General features: G+C 45.2%; 1 long non-coding RNA gene across 1 annotated transcript in view; it reads right to left on the bottom strand.

Moving 5' to 3' along the window:
* Window positions 1–14,045, bottom strand: part of LOC137437407 (uncharacterized) — a 217,621-nt gene extending 203,576 nt beyond the window's left edge. The window contains exons 1-2 of the long non-coding RNA XR_010986527.1: window positions 13,951–14,045; window positions 13,590–13,669 (exon numbers count right to left, since the gene is read on the bottom strand). This is a non-coding gene — a long non-coding RNA (uncharacterized LOC137437407). The remainder of the gene's footprint in view (window positions 1–13,589; window positions 13,670–13,950) is intronic.
* Window positions 14,046–21,323: the final 7,278 nt, after the last annotated feature.

Here is a 21,323-nt window from a genome sequence, read left to right as displayed (position 1 = left end):
AAACATTCTGCCTCGCTCTTCCCCCTCCTCAAATAACACCTCACTGTGCCTCACCCAATCTCCATCAAACCTTTTGTCCGCCCCATTCTTCCCTTTCTCCAAGCTATTCTGAAATCTCTGAAATCTCTGACACACCTTCAACAGCTCTCCCTACCTCTTCCTCCTCTTCCACATCTTACCCTACCCCTCCCCCCCCCCCCCCTGTTCTGGACCCGATGCTCCCCCTTCCTCTTCATTAACGGTATGGACCTCAAACATCTGGGGCCTTCGCTCAAACTTGACTGACCTCTCCATACAGGTTGCTTCTGACAAACCAGATGTGATCTGCTTAACAGAAACTTTCCTCCTTCATGATGTCTCTGATGCCTTGGTATCTCTCCCAGGTTACTCCCTCCTCCGGTATGATAGACCTGAGCCTCGTCCTGGAGGTGGGGTTGCTATCTTTATAAAAAACTCTCTTCCTCACTCGCCCTCCACTGCCCTCTCTCCACCTCACCCCCAGGAATACCTTTGGCTACGGCTTCCCCTTCGCTCCCACCTTTTGTTCATATGTGTGTTGTACCGTCCACCAAACAGCGATGACTCCATCTACATCTCACTGTCTGATAATATGGACCAACTTCTATCTACCCATCCCAACTCTCTCTTCCTCATATGTGGTGATTTCAATTGTCACCATGCCAGTTGGCTGGGTGTGGGTACCTCTCTCACCAGCCATGGCTCTTCAGCAAAGGACTTCTGCGACTCACTGGGACTGACACAATCTGTCAATTTCCCGACCCGGATCTCAGTCAACGGAGCATCTTCTCTTCTGGATTTGGTTATGACAAACTTCCCTGAAAATGTCTGCTGCTCTTCTTCTGCTCCAATCGGCTCATCTGATCATGTGCTTGTCAAAGTGGACATCTCTCTGACCATTCTCAGAGAGCCTCCTCAGCGTCGACGAGTCTGGCATTTCACTCAGGCCAACTGGCACGGTCTTCAAGCAGCCATCAATCATCTGGACTGGTCTCCCATCTCTACCGCCTCTGACATCAACTCATCCTGGGAATTCTTTCAAAGTAAATTGCTCTCTCTCATGCACAGATTTATACCATCTCGTCTTCAGTTGTCATACTCTTCCTCCCGTCCATGGTACACGGAATCTTGTGGTGAGGCTGTTGCCCTGAAACAACTTGCTTTCGTCTCCTGGAAAGCAAATCCAACGGAAGGAAATCTCATTTCCTTTCACAAAGCCCGAAACAAGTGTGTGTCCACCCTCAGGAGAGCCAGGAAACAATATCTCACCATTCTCAAGACCGAACTCTCTTATCTGTCTCCCTCTTCCAAATCCTGGTGGAGTCTGGTCAAATCTGTTTCTGGTGTTTGTTCCCCCTCCATCCCCTCCCTCACCTCAAAAGGCTTAACGGCTGACTCCGCACGTGAAAAAGCTGAATGCCTCAACTCTGTGTTTGCCTCTAAATCTTGTGTCCCAAACCCATCCCTCTCTGTACCCACCGTACCCAGTCGTACCCAGCTGCTCCTGGACTCTGTGTCCTTTCCTCCTGACAAGGTGGAAAAGTTTCTGTCAACCCTCGACTCTGATTCTGCAACCGGGTCCTGACGGCATCAGCCCACGGGTCCTAAAATCATGTTCTTCTGCTCTTTCACTCCCTCTTTCTGTTCTCTTCACCCTCTCTTTTGCTCAAGGTCATCTGCCATCTGCTTGGAAATCAGCCAACATCACCGCTTTGCACAAAAAAGGTGGAAAACAGATCCCAGCAACTACAGACCAATCAGCCTTCTCCCAATTATCAGCAAAGTCATGGAATCCATCATTGCTTCAGATATTAAATCTTTCCTCTTCTCCAATGGCTTGATCTCTGATCATCAATTTGGTTTCAGACCTGGTCACTCTACTCTGGACATGCTGCTTCTGCTTTCTCAACAATGGATGGAGGTCCTCAACGCCAAACAGGAAATTAGAGCTGTCTCCCTTGACATTTCACGTGCCTTCGATACGGCCTGGCACCCTGCTCTGGTCACCAAACTCTCCTCCTTTGGTATCCATGGAAATCTCCACGCATGGCTGGCGGACTTCCTCTCTGGTCGTAGTCAACGTGTGGCCCTGAATGGGTTTCTCTCATCTCCTCTTCCTGTTCAGGCTGGAGTTCCCCAAGGTAGTGTTCTGGGCCCTGTGCTTTTTCTGGTCTTCATCAATGATCTCTCTGACTCTCTTGAAAATCCTCTCTATCTCTTTGCTGACGACTCTACTCTCTGTCGCTCCATTCCTCATCCCTCAGATCGGCAGTCTGCAGCCTCCTCACTCTCTGCAGACCTGGACAAAATCACAGACTGGTCAAACAAGTGGAACATGTCTTTCAATCCTGACAAATCTCACACTCTTACAATGTCTCTCCGAAAGGACCGACTGGACAACCCTCCCATCTACTTTCTCAACAATCCTCTCCAAGAAGTTCTGTCGCTCAAGCTTTTGGGTCTCACTATCTGCCATGATCTTTCTTGGGAAAACCACATTTGCAAGCTGGCCTCCAAAGCCAGTCGCCGACTGGGCATCCTCCGTCGTGCGAAGTCCTTCCTTGGCACACCTGAGCTCCTCACCACATACAAGGCTTTCATCCGCAGCTCAATGGAATACTGTTCCCCCCTCTGGGCTGGTGCTCCTGCCTCACACCTTGCTCGGCTTCACGCTGTTGAGGCCAAAGCTTTCAGAATCATTGGAATCTCCTGCGATGTAGTCAACACCGAGGGCCTTTCACTCACTCACCGCAGGCAGGTTGGTGGTCTTTCTGTCTTCTACCGACTCCTCTCCGGCCTTGCTCCCCCAGCTCTCTCTGTGCTCTGTCCCCCCAATATTCCTTCAGGTCGCACAAGATCTGCCTGCAACCCTCTTATGGTTAAACTGCCAAAGTCTAGGCTCTCTGCTCACCTTCAGTCTTTCATTCCCCTTTTCTCCCGCCTCTGGAACAAACTCCCCCACTCCCTTCAATCCCACTCCTCCCTCCAGGTATTTAAAACAGCTGTTCACCACCATCTCTTATCTTCCCCCATCGAAAACCTTGATCGTTTCTACCCCCGGTAATTCACCCCAGAGTCCTTGCAGTGTTCATATGTTTTAATCCTCTCCCACCTCCCCCCAAGTCCTCCCGATGTCCCTGCTCTCAAATGTTGTGTTTGTGTCCTTCCCCCTCTTCCCCCTCTCTTTTGTGTCCTTCCCCCTCTCTCCCCATCTTGTCTGCCGCTCCCCTTGTTTTTTGTGTTTTGTGTGTCGGTTTGTCTTTTTGTGTGATTAATGTTAGCTCTTTCACGAGCCTCCATCTTGTATACAAAAAAAAAAAAAAAAAGAACATTGTAACTTTAGAATGCCCCCTCCCCCACCTCAACAGTATGGTAAGGGCATCTTTAGCATTCCCTACCCCCAGCAGGAGGGTAAGGCCATCTTTGGAATCCAGACACATCCCAAAAACAAATCCCAAAAATAATAAAAATCCCGAAAATAAATAAATAATAGCACCCCGAAAATAATGGAAAATAACCCCAGGTACATACATGAAGCAAAAACATGTGTTCTGCGTATGTGCATTTATAATACATCGCCGTTATTTACCTGGGACAATTGTAATTGCACTGGGCCATGGACTGACACCCAAGGCTGAAGGCCTATGGCCTATGCTCCTTCACAAAATGGTGGCTCATGATTTTGATTGTGGGTGGAGTCGCGAGGGCTGTCCAACCAATTGGGTGAAGGCAATTGCGATGTCACTTCCGTGGACGTGTTAGTACAGCAGATAACAACAACAATTGTGCATTTTATGAGAAAAGCATGAAATTTCTAACATAGTTAGTGCATACCATAAGGTTTATTTTCAGATGTGGAGGGAAGTCAGATTTGACCTCTGAGGACCGTGAGAGGTCAAATCCAAAATGGCCGCAAGTCCACCGAGTCTAATGTTCAAACGCGCTAAATTTTGGAACCAAATCGTGTAGAAAAACATTATAGGTGTCATTTCCAACTAAATTGGGGATGCTCCTGATGAGCTGTGGGTTGCCTTTGGTGTCGGGTCAAGCTTTCGGTACATAGCTGTTCACGAAATGGTTGCCACATTGAATCCAACACAGTGTCTGACTCTCCCAACCTTTCACGCTTTCACCGGGTGTGATACTGTATCTGCATTCGCTGGCAGAGGAAAGAAGACTGCCTGGGAAACTTGGAAGTCTTTCTTAGAGGTGAATGATGCTTTCAATGAACTCCTAGGCATGCCAAGTGAGGTCAGTGAAGGCTCAATGTTACTGCTGGAGCGATTTGTGGTGCTGATGTACGACCGAACCAGTGAGAGCACGGAAGTGAATGATGCCAGGAAACAGCTCTTCACACAGAAGTGTAGAACTCTAGAGAACATTCCTCCAACCCAGGCAGCACTCAAGCAGCACATCAAGCACACTTGCTACCAGGCCAACTGTTGTAACCTGGCATTGGTCATGGATCCAGAGATGCCAGACCCATCTGACTGGGGCTGGACAAAGGAGACAACTGGGTGGCAGCCTCTTTGGACCACTCTTCCTGAAGCATCAAAATCGTGCCATGAATTGATCGACTGTGGCTGCAAGAAAGGGTGCACTGGACGATGCAAGTGTGCCAAAGCTGCACTCAAGTGCACTGCACTGTGCTTCTGTTCTGGAGACTGTTAGATTTAGATCATTACCAATTTTCATCATTGCACTTGATTTAATGTAAGCTTTTGTGGACATACTTGGTTAACTACAGTTATTTTTTCAGAGGTTATTGCATCATTCCTTGCAGTGTAAACACTTTTTTTCATCATTTCTGGTCTTTGGGTGTTCTGTACCTATCCCTCCCTGTACCTGAAAAAAAGAAAGTTTTAAAAGTTCAAATGAACTTTTTCCAATAGCAGTTCCAACTGCAGTATCATAAAAATAGATATTTAACGTAATTTGACCTTGACCTAAATGCATGTTCTTGAGTTCTGGCGATCTCAAAAGTATCACCAAATGAATGGGCATCCACAATTTAGTTGGAAATGACACCTATAATGTTTTTCTACACTGTTTGGTTCCAAAATTAAGCGCGTTTGAACATTAGACTCGGTGGACTGGCGGCTATTTTGGATTTGACCTCTCACGGTCTTCAGAGGTCATATCTGACTTCCCTCCACATCTGAAAATAAACCTTATGGTATATACTAACTATGCTAGAAATTTCATGCTTTTCTCAAAAAATGCACAATTTGTTAAAATATGAGAGCTTATCCGCTGTACTATGTGGTCACTTCCTCCGTGACAGAGAAATAAATACACAGGGCTTTTATACAATATGCCTCCACACTATATGGACTTGTGCTGCTGCTTCATTCACATCTTATCTCATTTGAACTAGGCTGTGAAGCCTACAGATAACCTCCTCACTCTCTTACTCCTCCTATTCTTCCTCCTCTTCCTCACAACCATCTTCGTCCACTTTTCTCTCCACCGCCTCCTATTTTCTTTTCCTATCATCTTCGTCCATTTTCTTCCTAACTCTTCTTAACTCCTAATTCACTCCTTTTAATCCACGCCTCTATAATTTTGCAATTATTATTTTATTTTATTATTTTGCAATTCACCCCCTTGCTTACACAATATGTAGACTGCACATGTATGATCGCATAACGTCTGGGAATTAAAATGCCATAATAAGGCGCCATTTGCATTTTATTTTTACCTGATTTAAAGTTATTGCACCAGACTCAGCGGTATAATGGTTAGAACGTCCGCTTTGAGTCTGGGAAGTTGGTAGTTCAAAGTTCAAACTTGAACGAGTCATACCAAAGACTTTTTAAAAATGGAACGTGCTGCTTCCTTGCTTGACATTCAGCAATTGAAAAGATAAAGCACAGACAAAATGCTGAGACATAAATGGCAAACCACCCACTGCAACCCTTGCCAAGAAACTGATTTAGCAGCATAAATGCTCTGTAAACAGTATGGTACATCAAAATAAACAGAATCTCGTTGTCGAGGTGCAAGACACAAATAACACACGCACACATACGTGCAGACAAATACAGAATAAAACACGAACTTGACCAGACAAACAGTCGCTGAGTTTGGGGGAAGCTCAGAAAGTACAGTGCCTTCAGAAAGTATTCACACCCCCTGACTTTTTCAGATTTTGTTGTGTTAAAGCCTGATTTAAAAATTGATTAAATTAACATTTTTGTCACTGATCTACACGTAATAACCTATAATGTAAAAGTGGAATATATTTTTAGAAACCTTCAAAAAATAATTAAAAATGAAAAGCTGAAATGTCTTGTGTCTTGTCAATTTGACATCTTGAAATGTCAAATGTCTTGTCAATAAGTATTGAATAATAAGTATGTCTCTACAATTTGATTGGAGTCTGCCTGTGACCAATTCAATTGATTGGACATGATTTAGAAAGAAACACCTTTCTATACAAGGTCCCACAGTTGATAGTGCATGTCAGAGTAGAAACTCTACCTTGGAGTCCAAGGGACTGTCCGCAGAACTCCAAGATAAAATTGTGAGGATGCGTAGACTTAGGAAAGGGTATAAAGCAAATTCCAGAGTATTGAAAGTTCCCAACAGCACAGTGAGCTCAATCATTAGGAAATGCAAAGGAGACTCTACCAAGAGCAGGCCGTCTGACAAAACTGAGCAACCGGGCAAGAAGGACCTTCGTCAGGGAGGTAAATAAGAGCACAATTATCACTCTGACAGAACTAAAGAGTTTCTTGGCTGATATTTGAGAACATGCCGGGAGGAAAAAGTCTCCGCAGCACTTCACAAATGTAGGCTTCATGGGAGAGTGGCCAGACAGAAGCCACTCTTTAGAAAAAGGCACATGACAGCATACCTGGAGTTTGAAAAAGGCACGTGAAATACTCTGAGAGCATGAGGCAAAATATTATTTGGTCTGATGAGACTAAAATTGAACTCTTTGGCCTGAATGCAAAGTGCAACGTCTGGTGGAATCCGAGCACAGCTCATCACTCATCTAACACCACCCAATACCGTGAAGCATGGTGGTGGCAGCATCATGCTATGGGGATGATTTTCAGCAGCAGGGGATGGGAGAGGTGTAAGGATAGAGGGAACAATGAATGGAGCTAAATACAGGCAAATCCTTGAGGATAACCTGCTTCAGAGCGCAAAAGACTTTAAACTGTGATGAAGATTTATGTTCCAACAGGACAATGACCCCAAGCATACAGCCAAAGCAACACTGGAATCCCATTGAGAATCTGTGGAAAGCCTTGAAGATTTCTGTTCACCGACGCTCGCCATCAAACTTGACAGAGCTTGAGCAAGGAAGGATGGGAGAAATTCCCCAAATCCAGATGTACAAAGCCAATACAGACATACCCAAGAAGACACGAAGCTGTAATCATTGCCAAAGGGGCTTCTATGAAGTATTGACTTGGGGGGGATGAATACTTCTGTAAATTAGATATTTCTATATTTCAGTTTTAATTATTTTGTAAAAATTTCTAAAAAAACAAAAAAAATTAACTTTGACAATATGGGTATTTGGTGCAGAAGAACTTGAGAATAACTTGTGTCGAACTTTGGGGTCCATCTTTATTAGGACACTTTTCTCCCAGCACTCAGCGAGGCAATTGTACTAGAGTACGAGTATATCAGGAGAAATATGCAACCTTCCCATGGAATGTCAAGCCACAGGCATTGTGGTTGTTTTTGGTTTTCCACCCAGTATTTTATTTTTTATCTATCTAAAATGAACATCAATACATCCATTGTGCCGTTGATGGCCTGTAGGTTGGTGCTGCCTTCGGCACTTCTTAGTCGTTGGCATCATTAAAGTGCAAACATGAGAAACAGGTTGCTTTTTGTTCCAGTGACATCACAAACATAAGTAGAACGTTTTATTACGAACCCTGCCAGCCCAGTAATGTGCTGATAACTAGCAGGGGTACAAGGCGTTGCCCGGTGCCGTTCTAATCTTGTTGGCATTTTGTAGAAATCAATATATTTTTTTCTATTTTTGTTTGTGGGGACCTAAAACACTTCCTTGCATCCACTAAGGTAGGTGGTCGGGGATCATTTAATATAACCTTTCACAGAGCTACAAAGGCTTAGGCACCACAGAGCGATAAAAAAAATTCAAAAAATGTCAATAACTTTTTTTGCCCAAAATACTCCCCCGCACTCACTGATGAACCTCTGAAAGATCGCCAAAAACCTGTTTGGCCATCTCTAAGAAAATTAGTGGCACACAGACGAGCAGACGGCTCTTTTATAATACAGATGAGAGAGTTGAACCACCTTTAGAGGCCATTTTTCCCCGCAGAGCAGGGGTTGGCCTTTTTTGGGCACCGTGGTCCCCTTTTTGAGGCGATTTTTTTATGGCCGGATGCCCTTCCTGTCGCCAACCCTGTTAGTCGCCTCTCGCAACACACAAGGAATTACCAGTCAACTGGTACTCAATTTGCCGTCCTCGGAAGGATGACAGGCTGAGTCAACTCCCCTGGTGTTAATTCAGCAATCGGCCGGGATTCTAACCCAGGATCCTGGGATACTAGGATCCCAAGCCAGCACCCTAACGGCTAAGCCAACACCAGGCTCCAGATGAAAGAGTCAATGGTTTATATAAGATCTTGAGAGCGTTGGTGGCTACTCTCCTCATGCACCTTCTTTAGCAGAAGTAAAAAACAAATCCGAAAACGTCATATAATGACCCTCAACGTCATCAACCAAGGGGTAACATTGATAAATTTGTCTTCGTTCAATATTCCATAGTCAACTGGAACATCAACAACCTCCCTGCTAGTAAGTACAGTACTGACACCCTAGAACAATTCCAGAACCTGCTGAATAAATACATGAACAACATGATTTTGCACTAACATCCATCCATATGCATATGCACATCAAATTATCATCTTCGTGATAGGCTGGAAAAGCCCTTTGGAGATTATCCCCAAAAAGAAGAAAAAGAAGATAATAAATGAGTACAATCCGATGCCTCGGCACTTCTTGGAGGATGAACGGCCCTCGCAGTACTTTGATGGAGGTTTCTCGGGATTTGAAGACCCACGTTGTGTTTGAAGGGTCCTTAGTTTGAGTGACATCTGCAGCAGAGCCTTGGGTCCCCGAGCCCGTTTACATAACGTCAAATAAACAAGGGAAGTGGCGCACAGAACAAACAAATAGAAGCGCTCATTGAATTCCTGCTGGGAATTGCCATTTTCCTTGGACTCTCCGGCAGTGTTAGTGGCGGCCTAAACTGGACGGCGTTAAAGCTAGCTATCATAGGCAAAGATGTACCGGTCTATTGTCGGCCATGGCTGATGCTATCTCATAAAAGTGAGAGGTCGGAACGGCGGGGTCGCATTCGCTCCGTGAGTCCCTTACCCCACTACTCATCAAATGGTCACGCTCACTCGCTCTGCAAGCCTGAGTTGCGTTCGAGATGGCAATCGGGCGAACAAATGGCAGATTCGCTACTTTAAAAAGGGATGCAAGAACCACAGGAGCAGAAGGGAAAGCTTTTTTGCTTGTTTTTCTTCCGCCGGTTGCGCTTAATCGTTGCGTCGCCGTTGCTGCAGCAATGCAGCGCTTGCAGCAAAAGCAGAATGAAGAGGAAGAAACAAACACAGTAATGTGCTAGCTTAACATTTATATAGTCAGAACCTTTTTGTACATGGAGGTGGAGGAAATGAGGGAGACCTCTGTGCGCATTTAGAACCATACAAGTGATGACGGAGGGACGTATTGTGACGTCAGCGGGCCCTGAAACACATCACTGGGCTTGGTTGTTTGGAAAGAATATTTGCTCAGACTGGCGACGATTTGGAGCCAGCATGTCACAGTGTTGTTGTGTTTTTGGTAACACGATGCAGGATGCGTATAATGAATGCTGTGACATGCGAGTCACAATGACTAGATTAGGATGAGTGTTTCATAAACGAGCAATTCCATACGCTTTCGCTCTTCCATGAGCTTCATCTTGTATAGAATTTTTTTTCCCAAGACTACTCGCCAATGTATTTAATTACTTTACAATTAATAAATCAGCCGATTATTATTATGGCATGAGTAAGAAGAAATAAATAAATTTATTACTCCCTAGATATTGAATAATAATAATAATAATAATAATAATAATGATAATAAACAATGTTTGTGGTTGTTGGATTATTGTAACTCATTCGTCGAACATTCTGTATGTTCCTTGGACATGCACTTAGCACTTTCTGCAAAAAGGGTTCTTTTTTTGAATCTTCATACCTGTGCCCCACCTTCGCCCATGCTCCCCAGCCAGCACTGTTATTGACGAGTGAGGTGTTGACAGAGAGGACATAACCGGGTTGGGAAGGTGGGGGAGGTGGAGGAAGCATTTGGGGATGGTAAGGTTTTGGGGGAAGGGCTGGGGATGAAGAAGCTCCGTCTCCAACAGACAAACATAAGATGTACCTCTCTCCCCCATAAGTTTCCTAAATACCGCTTTCACTGTTATTTTAATAATGATAACGACAAACAAAAAGGTGCAGTTCTTATTAAAGATTATTTCATTCTGTCATTGTGATCTGAGAGGCCTGAATGCCTATTATTGAATCATCTCCATAGTTTGTTACTTGAGGAGTTGGTGAGCTGTCGTGGGGAGAAGAGAGACCTGGGGGTGGATGGAGGGAGGGAGTTCGAACAGAGGACACAGAAGAGGCTTTGTAGCGCATCCCGCACTCAAACCGGTATGTCCGCATTGCCGTCTCGCCGTGTGAACAGGGCGCAGGGCGAGACCGGATAAAGGTGAGCAGTGGGGATAGAAAGGCCCAGGTGAGCTGCTCTGAGTGAGAGGACAGCAGCTGTGCACCCACAAGTGTTTTGTAGCAGAGGTACACCTTCTCTCTTGTGACGTCATTTTGTCACTACTGGATATCACTTTTGCAGAAGCAGGCCTTTTGAACCTTACCTGAGTTGAAAAAAATTGTTTCTATCAGATTCCAGATAAAATACTGGGGTAAAAAGCCATTTTTGTTTTGACATATTTAAGGCACGTGTACAAGTTCAGCTGGGAGTCAGGTAGGAGTTCAGCTTGCTGGTTGCATTATTTCTCGAAGGCGCACGATACCGTCGATGCATTTCCCCCTGTAGATTTGGGGAGGAACATTTCCAGAGTTCTGCTGATAATTCCCCTACTTTTCATTAAATTATAGCATCAAGGGATATTTGAGGTCCATTCCCCAATTCCTCCTCTAACATACTGGGGGGAGGTGGGGTGGGGAAGGGGTGGTGGGGTGCAGAGGGGTACAGGTGGAGGGAGCACTGCATCAGCAGCACTGTGATACAACGACGTACAAACAATGATGGCGAAGATACTCCCTCTGGCCCATCAGGTGTCTAAGCACAGATCCCGATAACATGTCAGACCAGGAAGGGGACAGGAAGCCCTGTTAAGGTGGCAGTAAGAGAAGATCCTGCGGAATGGATATTTATGTCTTTTATTTATGGATGGAATGGATCAACGTTGAGAGTATCGTTGAGAGAGAGGAAGACAAATGATGAATTGCGAAAGATGATGGGAATAGAGCCTGTGATTGATGCTGTGCAGAGGAACAGGTTGAGATGGTTTGGTCATGTATTGAGGAAGGATGAAAGTGACTGGTTGAGAAGAGTGATGGAAGTTAATGTAGAAGGAAGTAGAGGACGGGGAAGACCGAGAAAGACTTGGCTAAAGATGGTGGAAGAAGAAATGCGGGCAAGGGGGTTTACAAGGAGAGATGCAGAAAATAGGGCAAAATGGAGAAGATTGTCATGGGGACCGCAAGGCTAACCCCTGCTCTAGCAGGGAACATGGCCTTAAAATGCATGTTGTTGTTGTTGTTGTTTATTTATGGATTCACCCCAGATCCACTTTTTTGAAATACCGACTTCTTTCCTGGAAGTCCTGGCAGTGTCCATGCGTGTTTTACCTCTCCCACCCCCGCCCCCCCCTTCCCATGCCTCCTCCCCCCAAGCCCTCTCCCTCCCACAGATCTCCCGATGTCCCTGCTCTTCATCTTGTTCTCCCGCTCCCTTTATCACATGTTTTATGTTTTATGTGTCAGTTTGTCTTTTTGTGATTGTTGTTAGCTCTTACACGAGCCTCGATCTTGTATACAAAACAAATTTTTTTTAAAAAGTCTCTGTTGGCTGTTGTCAATTACATGGAAGACCCGAGTACAGTCGTGGGTGGTTTTCTTCCGAGATGTCCCAGTCTTTTTACGGCAGAACGGAATAAAATTTCCCTTCAGGACTTTCCTCATTTCTACTTGCAACTGATTGGCCAGATAGACGTAGTCTGTCAACGCACTATAAATCATGGTCACATCCTTACATTGGAACCACAAAGAAATATTACGAAAGTGCCCAAACATATACTCCAAACACTCTAAAGTACATTTTTCTGTGACCAGGAATTTATTGGGGCCCACAGTCCCCAAGGGCTCCCATTACCCCATTCTTCCATAAAATAGTATATCATTAGAAGAATTTAATTGTTGCATGCTTCTTGTCTGGCCTTGTATTTTTTGCTGCGACATCATTTTTTATTTGCTCACATCTGCTGTCCAAAATCTTGCCAATCGTTAAAATTTGCGAGGTTATAAAATTTGCGAGCTCTTTTTTTTAACCAAGGTTCCCCTGTCTGTGAGTGGGCAGGATGGCCTAGAGGTACGCACACCCGACTCTAAACTGTCTAGCCTGGGTTTGAATCACGACCCGACTCTAAACTGTCATCCTGGTGTTTCACAAGCCCTTGGACGGACGTTAAACTGGCATCCCATCTCCTGGCATCGGTCGGTGGACGTTAAAGATCCCACCGTGTCCTTCGCGAAGAGCACGCAAGCAATCACTGGCACCCTACACAAATTCCAACTTCTTCCCCTAACTACCTAATCGAACGTCAGGCCTGGCCAGCCAGTTCAGAAAAAACTTAGCCCAAAAACCTCCCCCAGCCAACCCCGCAAGAAAGTGGGAATAACCGTGTCCCTGTTTCCCTGTTTGGGAATGTGGGAAAGAAGAGCAAGTTGCCCTGTTTTTTTCCAGCCAGCATACTTACAAATGATTAAACCAGAAATGAAGCTTAACGGCAATGATCTCAGAAATTAAGCAGAAATAATTAATACATCTGCCATTTCAGGCAAACTACCCTCCATGCTATCAATCTGTGCCTCACAAGACCTGTCACATACCCTGGGTGGAGTGACTTGTGGTAGTGTGTGGGACGGTTGTGTTGTTATGCGGATTAAGGTATGACACAAGCACTATTAGGCAAGTTTCCTAGTATTTCCTTATTTAGCAACGCCTTCTCCGAAGCCAGCGATATGTTCAAATATGTTAAGAAAATCACCAACATGCTCGAATAATTGTAGTTATAATTGCCAAAAACTGGTTCGACACAGATACAATGCCAACCACCTCAAAATCATAACGCTAAAGTCACAGTATAGCAAGCGTTAGGGATATGGTGTCATTAAAAAAGATAAGTGCAGCTACATTATGTGAATGATAATGGTGAACTAGGTGAGTTGGCACTGGCAGGATAGTTGAGAGATATGCGGACTCACCTCTGAACTATCCAGCTTGGGTTTGAGTCGCTCCATCATCGGTCCAGCAGACGTGGGCGCTCCATCAGAAAGACGTGGATCTGGAGATCAACATACGGGAAAAGTTATACAAATACTCTCCTTGATCGACATTAGTTGGGCAAAAAGCACGAAACATGGTGGACCACAGGAAAGTTGTCATCTACCAACACAAAAAGGCATCGGTTCAAAATGGCCGGCGAATTGTAGATCCAAAGAAGGAGCCCCCAGGCTTTGGCCTACAGAGACCCCGGTGGAGTGGTCTTAACCGACTGCAAACACGACTTTCAAGGACCGCTCATTATATGTACAAGTGGAAGCAAACCGAGAGACAAGTGTGTACCTGTGGCCATGAAGATTAGACAGTCAGCCCGACATGTAGTACAGGTCCACAGGACCGGATGCAGCAGAGATTCAGCGGGTCCTTTGCAGAACGACACAGGGCCGGCCACAGATGCTGCGATCAAATGGCTCTCGTTACTAGATTCTAGGTCCTCAATGGTAAATGTCAACAAGATTATACTAAAGAAGAATCAGAACGACATAAAGCTGGAGCATGTGTCTCCCAGGTAGAGATAAAAAATTGGTCGTTGGTGTAGAGAGTAAACATCTCTATTTTTATTTCTCGCACTTATACCGCGGAGTTCCTCAGACTGAAGCCCATTGGGAAGCGGGTGAAATGTCACCTGAGACCGGATTTGCTCTTGCTTGTTTATTCGATTAGCAGCGTAGATGTAGTTACTTTTTGGTTGGATGCACCTTTCTTTCTTTAAAAAAATTCTGATTGTTTTTTTTTTGTAATTATAATAATTAGTTACAAAAATATGGAGAACGTGAATGACTAATTCAGTTACAAAATAATAAATATATATGTATATAAATAAATAAATATATATATATATATATATAAATACATATATATATATATATATATATATATATATATTGTTCTGGTTTTGTAAATAAAGGCAACCCCCCTATAGTTAGTTGCACCACAACATGTAGCCTCGCTTAATCAGGTATTTCTTATTAAATGTGAAGTATAGTCTCTTTCCCAGTTTTGGTATGCGTTGAGGCAGGTAGAGTAAGGGTAGGCCTCATTGAAGCCTGGAATGCCATGTCATGGGCCTAGCGCAAGTCTAACAGGCCCGAGGGAGGAGCTGGAGGGCGTGGCTGGTAAGCAGCAAACAGCCAATGGGAGCTAAAAGGGAGTGGCCAATAACGGCGGCCAATGAGAGCTAAGGGGAGTGACTGATGAGGGGCTGTCACGACACGGGACCCCCGGCGGCCAGTGGTGGCCCGTGGAACATTCTAGTGGGGCTCCGGGGGCTATAAAACCCAGCCCGGACCCCCGAACTCTCTCTCTGTCCCAGGATTCTGAACGCGCTCTCTGCCCTGACGACCTCTACCTGGACTCCCTGCACGTGCGCTTTGCCTCCCTGACTTTGGGACACGCTCCGTGGATTCCCATTACGTGCATGACTGAGATCGACGTCCCTGCCACGAACATCCTCGGGGGGACCCGCCCAATGAGCCATCCAGGCGAACTGCACCAAGCGGCCACGCTTTGTGCGCATTCCCCTCTTCCTCCCCTTTCCCCGAACGAGTCTGAGGGCCCTGGTCTGGGGACGTAAGTAAGGCTGTTAAGGTTCTCCTCTGTGTCCCTTTTCTATAACCATTGTACATTTGTGAATAAATCCTGTGGTTTGTTTCCAACTTGGCCGTTTTCGTCCCTTCACCATTGGCCTCGCATTGCACGAGTTAAAACCGCTCGATCGGGTTCATAGTGATTAACGGCACGAGTTACGCGACGCACAAACCGCTCGGGCATACAATACCCGCGTGACTCGTGCTCCATGTGTCCTCCTTGTCCCATTCAAACCTGCCTGCTCCTCCCCTTTTGGAGGTGTGTGCTTCTACTAACCCCCTCCCGGCATGCAGTTCAAAGTAATTAAATGGTAGGTGTACTTGCATTCTCCCGTTAAGCTGAAAATTGTTCCGTTGAATTAACCAGCAGGATGTATTTGTGGTGTTGACATTGTGGTTGTACCGCAAGTGGTGTGGTTTTGGGAAGGAGATGCAGTGTAGCTGAGATTGCCATTTTCTGCGTTGTCACTCTGAGTGGTGCAAGGAGAATGATGGAACACATACAGATACAATGACTGATTAATTATTGTAAGTACTGCACAATAAAACCTGTATATAACAAAAGAGTTTAGGACCGAATGTTTTAGGAGGGAGGGGTAATGTGACTTTCAGGCCACCCTATAGAACCACCTTTAGAGGCCATTTTCCCCTGCAAAGCAGGGGTTGGCCTTTTTGGGTACCATGGTCCCCTTTTTTTGAAGCAAAGTTTTATGGCCGGATGCCCTTCCTGCTGCCAACCCTGTTAGTCACCCTGCAACACGCAGGGAATTACCAGTGAACTGGTACTCAATTTGCCGACCTCGGAAGGATGACAGGCTGAGTCTTGAGTGAGTCATCCCCCCTGGCGTTAATTCAGCAATCGGCCGGGATTTGAGCCCAGGATCATATGATTCCAAGCCAGCACCCTAACCGCTAAGCCAACACCAGGCTGTTCAGGCCATCTTATAGACGGTCGTGTATTAAATAATTGTCAAAGGCCATTTTGTGAAACTTAGTTCATTGTCATCAGAAGAGGTAAAGAGCAAAGATGGAGTTAACAGGAGGAACCAGAAGTGGTAAAGAGCAAAGATGGAGTCATCAGGAGGAACCAGAAGAAGTAAAGAGCAAAGATGGAGTCATCAGGAGGAATGAGAAGAGATAAAGAGCAAATATGGAGTCATCAGGAGGAACCAGAAGAGGTAAAGAGCAAATATGGAGTCATCAGGAGGAACCAGAAGAGGTAAAGAGCAAATATGGAGTCATCAGGAGGAACCAGAAGAGGTAAAGAGCAAAGATGGAGTCATCAGGAGGAACCAGAAGAGGTAAAGAGCAAATATGGAGTCATCAGGAGGAACCAGAAGAGGTAAAGAGCAAATATGGAGTCATCAGGAGGAACCAGAAGAGGTAAAGAGCAAAGATGGAGTCATCAGGAGGAACCAGAAGAAGTAAAGAGCAAAGATGGAGTCATCGAGAGGAACCAGAAGAGGTAAAGAGCAAAGATGGAGTCATCAGGAGGAACGAGAAGAGGTAAAGAGCAAATATGGAGTCCTCAGGAGGAACCAGAAGAGGTAAATAGCAAAGATGGAGTCATCAGGAGGAAGCAGAAGAGGTAAATAGCAAAGATGGAGTCATCGAGAGGAACCAGAAGAGGTAAATAGCAAAGATGGAGTCATCGAGAGGAACCAGAAGAGGTAAATAGCAAAGATGGAGTCATCGAGAGGAACCAGAAGAGATAAATAGCAAATATGGAGTCCTCAGGAGGAACCAGAAGAGGTAAATAGCAAAGATGGAGTCATCGAGAGGAACCAGAAGAGGTAAAGATAAAGATGGAGTTATCAGGAGGAACCAGAAGTAAAGAGCAAATATGGAGTTATCAGGAAGAACCAGAAGAAGTAAAGAGCAAAGATGGAGTTATCAGGAGGAACCTGGATAGGACTCTAGTTTCAGCCGCTATTCCTCCACCCTCAAATCCATCCAGGCGCAGCCAAGTTTACCTCACTGAAACATTTCTGTAAGAATTAACTTCTCCTTAGACAGATATATAAAGAAAGAGAGAAATAAAGAAAAAGCAAGAATTAGAATGAATAAAGAGAAATGTGAAAAAGTACAAAGAAATGTGAAAGGAACGAAGAACAAAGATGGCGGGACGAACTTGGATAGATATATTTCAGAAGTTCCTCCCAAGGCTCAAGCACAGCAACAGGTATTTCTTTCACCAAAACGTATTTTGTTATCTGCAGAAACATTTCTGAAAAGAGATCCACAGCTGGAAATACCTGGTGGAATTGATCAAGGTATATAATCACAATATTGTATAGCGTTCTGATGTACCATACTCTGTTACAGAGCGTCGGCGCTGCCGAAGCTGTTTCTTGCTAAGGGTTATACTATGTGGTTTGCCATTGCCTTCTCAATAGTTAGGGCAGGAGTAGTTAGGACTCCTGCAGTCGTTAGAACAGGAATTTGCAATTTGTTTAGGATTCCGGCGATACGTCACCTTCTTTTCGCGAAGGACACCATGGGATCTTTACCTTCCAATTAGCTCATACCTGCAGACGGGACACGCAGTTTTAAGATCCATCCAAAGGAGGGCACCATGGATGAATCACACTGCCTGTGAAACACTGGGATGATAGTTTATAGGTCGGTAGGGATTCGAACCCAGAGGCTAAACAACTCAGAAGTGGGTGTGAATACCTCCAGGCCAATCTGCCGGCTATATATACATATATTTATATATAAGTGGGCTCTGCTTACACAATAAGGAACCATGATTCATACGTAGGTACATAATAAATAGAAGCTTTAGGATTAAAGGAGCACCGCCGGCCCCATACAATTGAGGTTTTTTGGGGGGTTTTTTTTTACAGACGCATTTACATTTTTAAAGCACATTTTCATTGAAGTTTTTATATTTCGGAGTTTGCAGTTGTAGAAATTACATTTTTCAAAAGCTAGATATCGAATGAGGTTGAAATTAATTTATTTTACAGACGCGTTTACGGTTCTTAATATACATTTTCATTTACAGACACCTTCTGGTGGTTCTCTGATTTACTCGGTGTACCGGCTTCGATGTCCGTCAGCACGCCAAATTTCAGCTTTCTACGTCACCCGGAAGGTACCGAACATTAATATCAGTCACTGAGTGAGTGGAGCAGTGAATGAGTGGCTACAATACAACAACAACAACAACAACAACAACAACAACAACAAACACAACAACATGCATTTTAAGGCCATTTTCCCTGCTAGAGCGGGGGTTAGCCTTGCGGTCCCCAAGACAATCTTCTCCATCAAGCCCTATTTTCTGCATCTCTCCTTGTTAACCCCCATGCCCGCATTTCTTCTTCCACCATCTTTAGCCAAGTCTTTTTCGGTCTTCCCCGTCCTCTACTTCCTTCTACATTCATTTCCATCACTCTTCTCAACCAGTCACTTTCATCCTTCCTCAACACATGACCAAACCATCTCAACCTGTTCCTCTTCACAGCATCAATCACAGGCTCTATTCCCATCATTTTTCGCAATTCATCATTTGTCTTCCTCTCTCTCAACGATACTCCGCACATCCACCGAACCATTCGCATTTCCACCCTTTCCAGCCTTCGTTGCTGCTCTACGTTCATTACCCATGTCTCGCTCCCATAAATCATAACACTTCTCACACATGCAGCATACACCTTTCCCTTCAGCTTCAACGACACTCTCCTCCTCATCAGCACGCCACTCGGTTCCCGAATTTATTAGATGAGCTTTAGAATGAGCTTTATTTTTGAAATACTCACACACACATACACATATATACAAATACATACACAAACATAGACACACACATACACACACGCACATATATACATACACACACATGTATGCAAACACCCTCATACACACACACACACGTATACAAACACACACACACAGACACACACACACACACACACACACACACACACACTTTTATACACACACATACATACACACATAGACACACACACACACACACACACACACACACACACACACACACACACATACATACACATACACACCCATCGATACACACACACATACACATACACACACACACACACACACACACACACACACACATACACACACTGCACACACTCACACATATACATGCATATACATACATATACATACGCACATACACATACACACACACACACACACACACACACACACACACTCGTAAAACACATCCACAAATGATGGCAAAGAGCGCGGCACACTTAAAACAGCAATCTCGCCCTAAGTAGGCCCAGAAAGACCCTCCTATGAAAGGCCCAGAAAGCTTAACTCCTTATCAGACACCCACAGGGCACAGTTTGACAACCCTTCGCCGTTGTTAATTTGTTCATTGTGTAATCATCTCATTGTACTGACAAGTTCTTCTTTCAGCCCTTAAGAAAAGTGGATGCAAGATGTTTCTGGTCACACAATTATGAATGCATTTTCGTAACTACCTGTATATGACCAGAAAACCTCTACAGAGGGGGAGGGGGGGGGGGGGCATGGAAGAATAATTCAGTTACAAGAAGTCATTGCGTAAGAAGCAAGAGACAAAAAAGGAAACATACATACCGGTACCAAGTTATTCAAATTCATGAAGAAAAAAAACAAAAGTCTTCTATTGCATCGTAGTAGGTGGACCAGTTTTGTGAAGAAACGATCGAGGAGACAGAACATATACCATCCATGGAAAGAGGTATCGAAACGAGCCAGTAACACAAACCTTGACGAACAGTCACATGGGATACGAAAAGTGTAAATCAACAACCAACCGCGGCCATGTACAGTATTCCATATTGAAAAACTTCCCAATAGGACGAAGCCTTGTTAGGCCTCCATACGTCATTGAAAACCTTGTCGCCAAGCTAGAACAGAACTCGGTAGAGCGCATACCTCTGCCAAACTAGAACAGAACTCGGTAGAGCGCATCCCTCCGCCAAACTAGAACAGAACTCGGTAGAGCGCATACCTCCGCCAAACTAGAACAGAACTCGGTAGAGCGTATACCTCCGCCAAACTAGAACAGAACTCGGTAGAGCGTATACCTCCGCCAAACTAGAACAGAACTCGGTAGAGCGCATACCTTCGCCAACCCAGAACAGCACTCGGTAGGGCGCATACCTCCACCAACCCAGAACAGCACTCGGTAGAGCGCATACCTCCGCCAAACTAGAACAGAACTCGGTAGAGCGTATACCTCCGCCAAACTAGAACAGAACTCGGTAGAGCGTATACCTCCGCCAAACTAGAACAGAACTCGGTAGAGCGCATACCTTCGCCAACCCAGAACAGCACTCGGTAGAGCGCATACCTCCACCAACCCAGAACAGCACTCGGTAGAGCGCATACCTCCGCCAAACTAGAACAGAACTCGGTAGAGCGCATACCTCCGCCAAACTAGAACAGAACTCGGTAGAACGCATACATCTGCCAACCCAGAACAGCACTCGGTAGAGCGCATACCTCCGCCAAACTAGAACAGATCTCGGTAGAACGCATACCTCGGCCAACCCAGAACAGCACTCGGTAGAGCGCATATCTCCGCCAAACTAGAACAGCACTCGGTAGAGCGCATACCGCCGCCAAACTAGAACAGCACTCGCTATAAAGCATACCTCCACCAACCCAGAACAGCACGCGGTAGGGCGCATACCTCCACCAACCCAGAAGAGCACTCGGTAGAGCGCATACCTCTGCCAAACTAGAACAGCATCGGTAGCGTGCATACCTACGCCAACCCAGAACAGCACTCGGTAGAGCGCATACCTCCGCCAATCTAGAACAGCACTCGGTATAAAGCATACCTCCGCCAAACTAGAACAGCACTCGGTAGGGCGCATACCTCCGCCAACCCAGAACAGCACTCGGAAGAGTGCATACCTCCACCAAACTAGAATAGCACTCGGTAGGGCGCATACCCCTGCCAAATTATAACAGCACTCGGTATAAAGCATACCTCCATCAAACTTTAACAGCACTCGGTATAACTCATACCTTCGGCAACCGAGAACAGCACTCGGTAGAGCGCATACCGCCGCCAAACTAGAACAGCAC

Source organism: Myxine glutinosa, chromosome 12 (genome assembly GCF_964187855.1).
Source record: "Myxine glutinosa chromosome 12, kmMyxGlut1.1, whole genome shotgun sequence".
Taxonomy (NCBI): domain Eukaryota; kingdom Metazoa; phylum Chordata; class Myxini; order Myxiniformes; family Myxinidae; genus Myxine; species Myxine glutinosa.
This window is presented reverse-complemented; position numbering and strand designations above follow the sequence as displayed.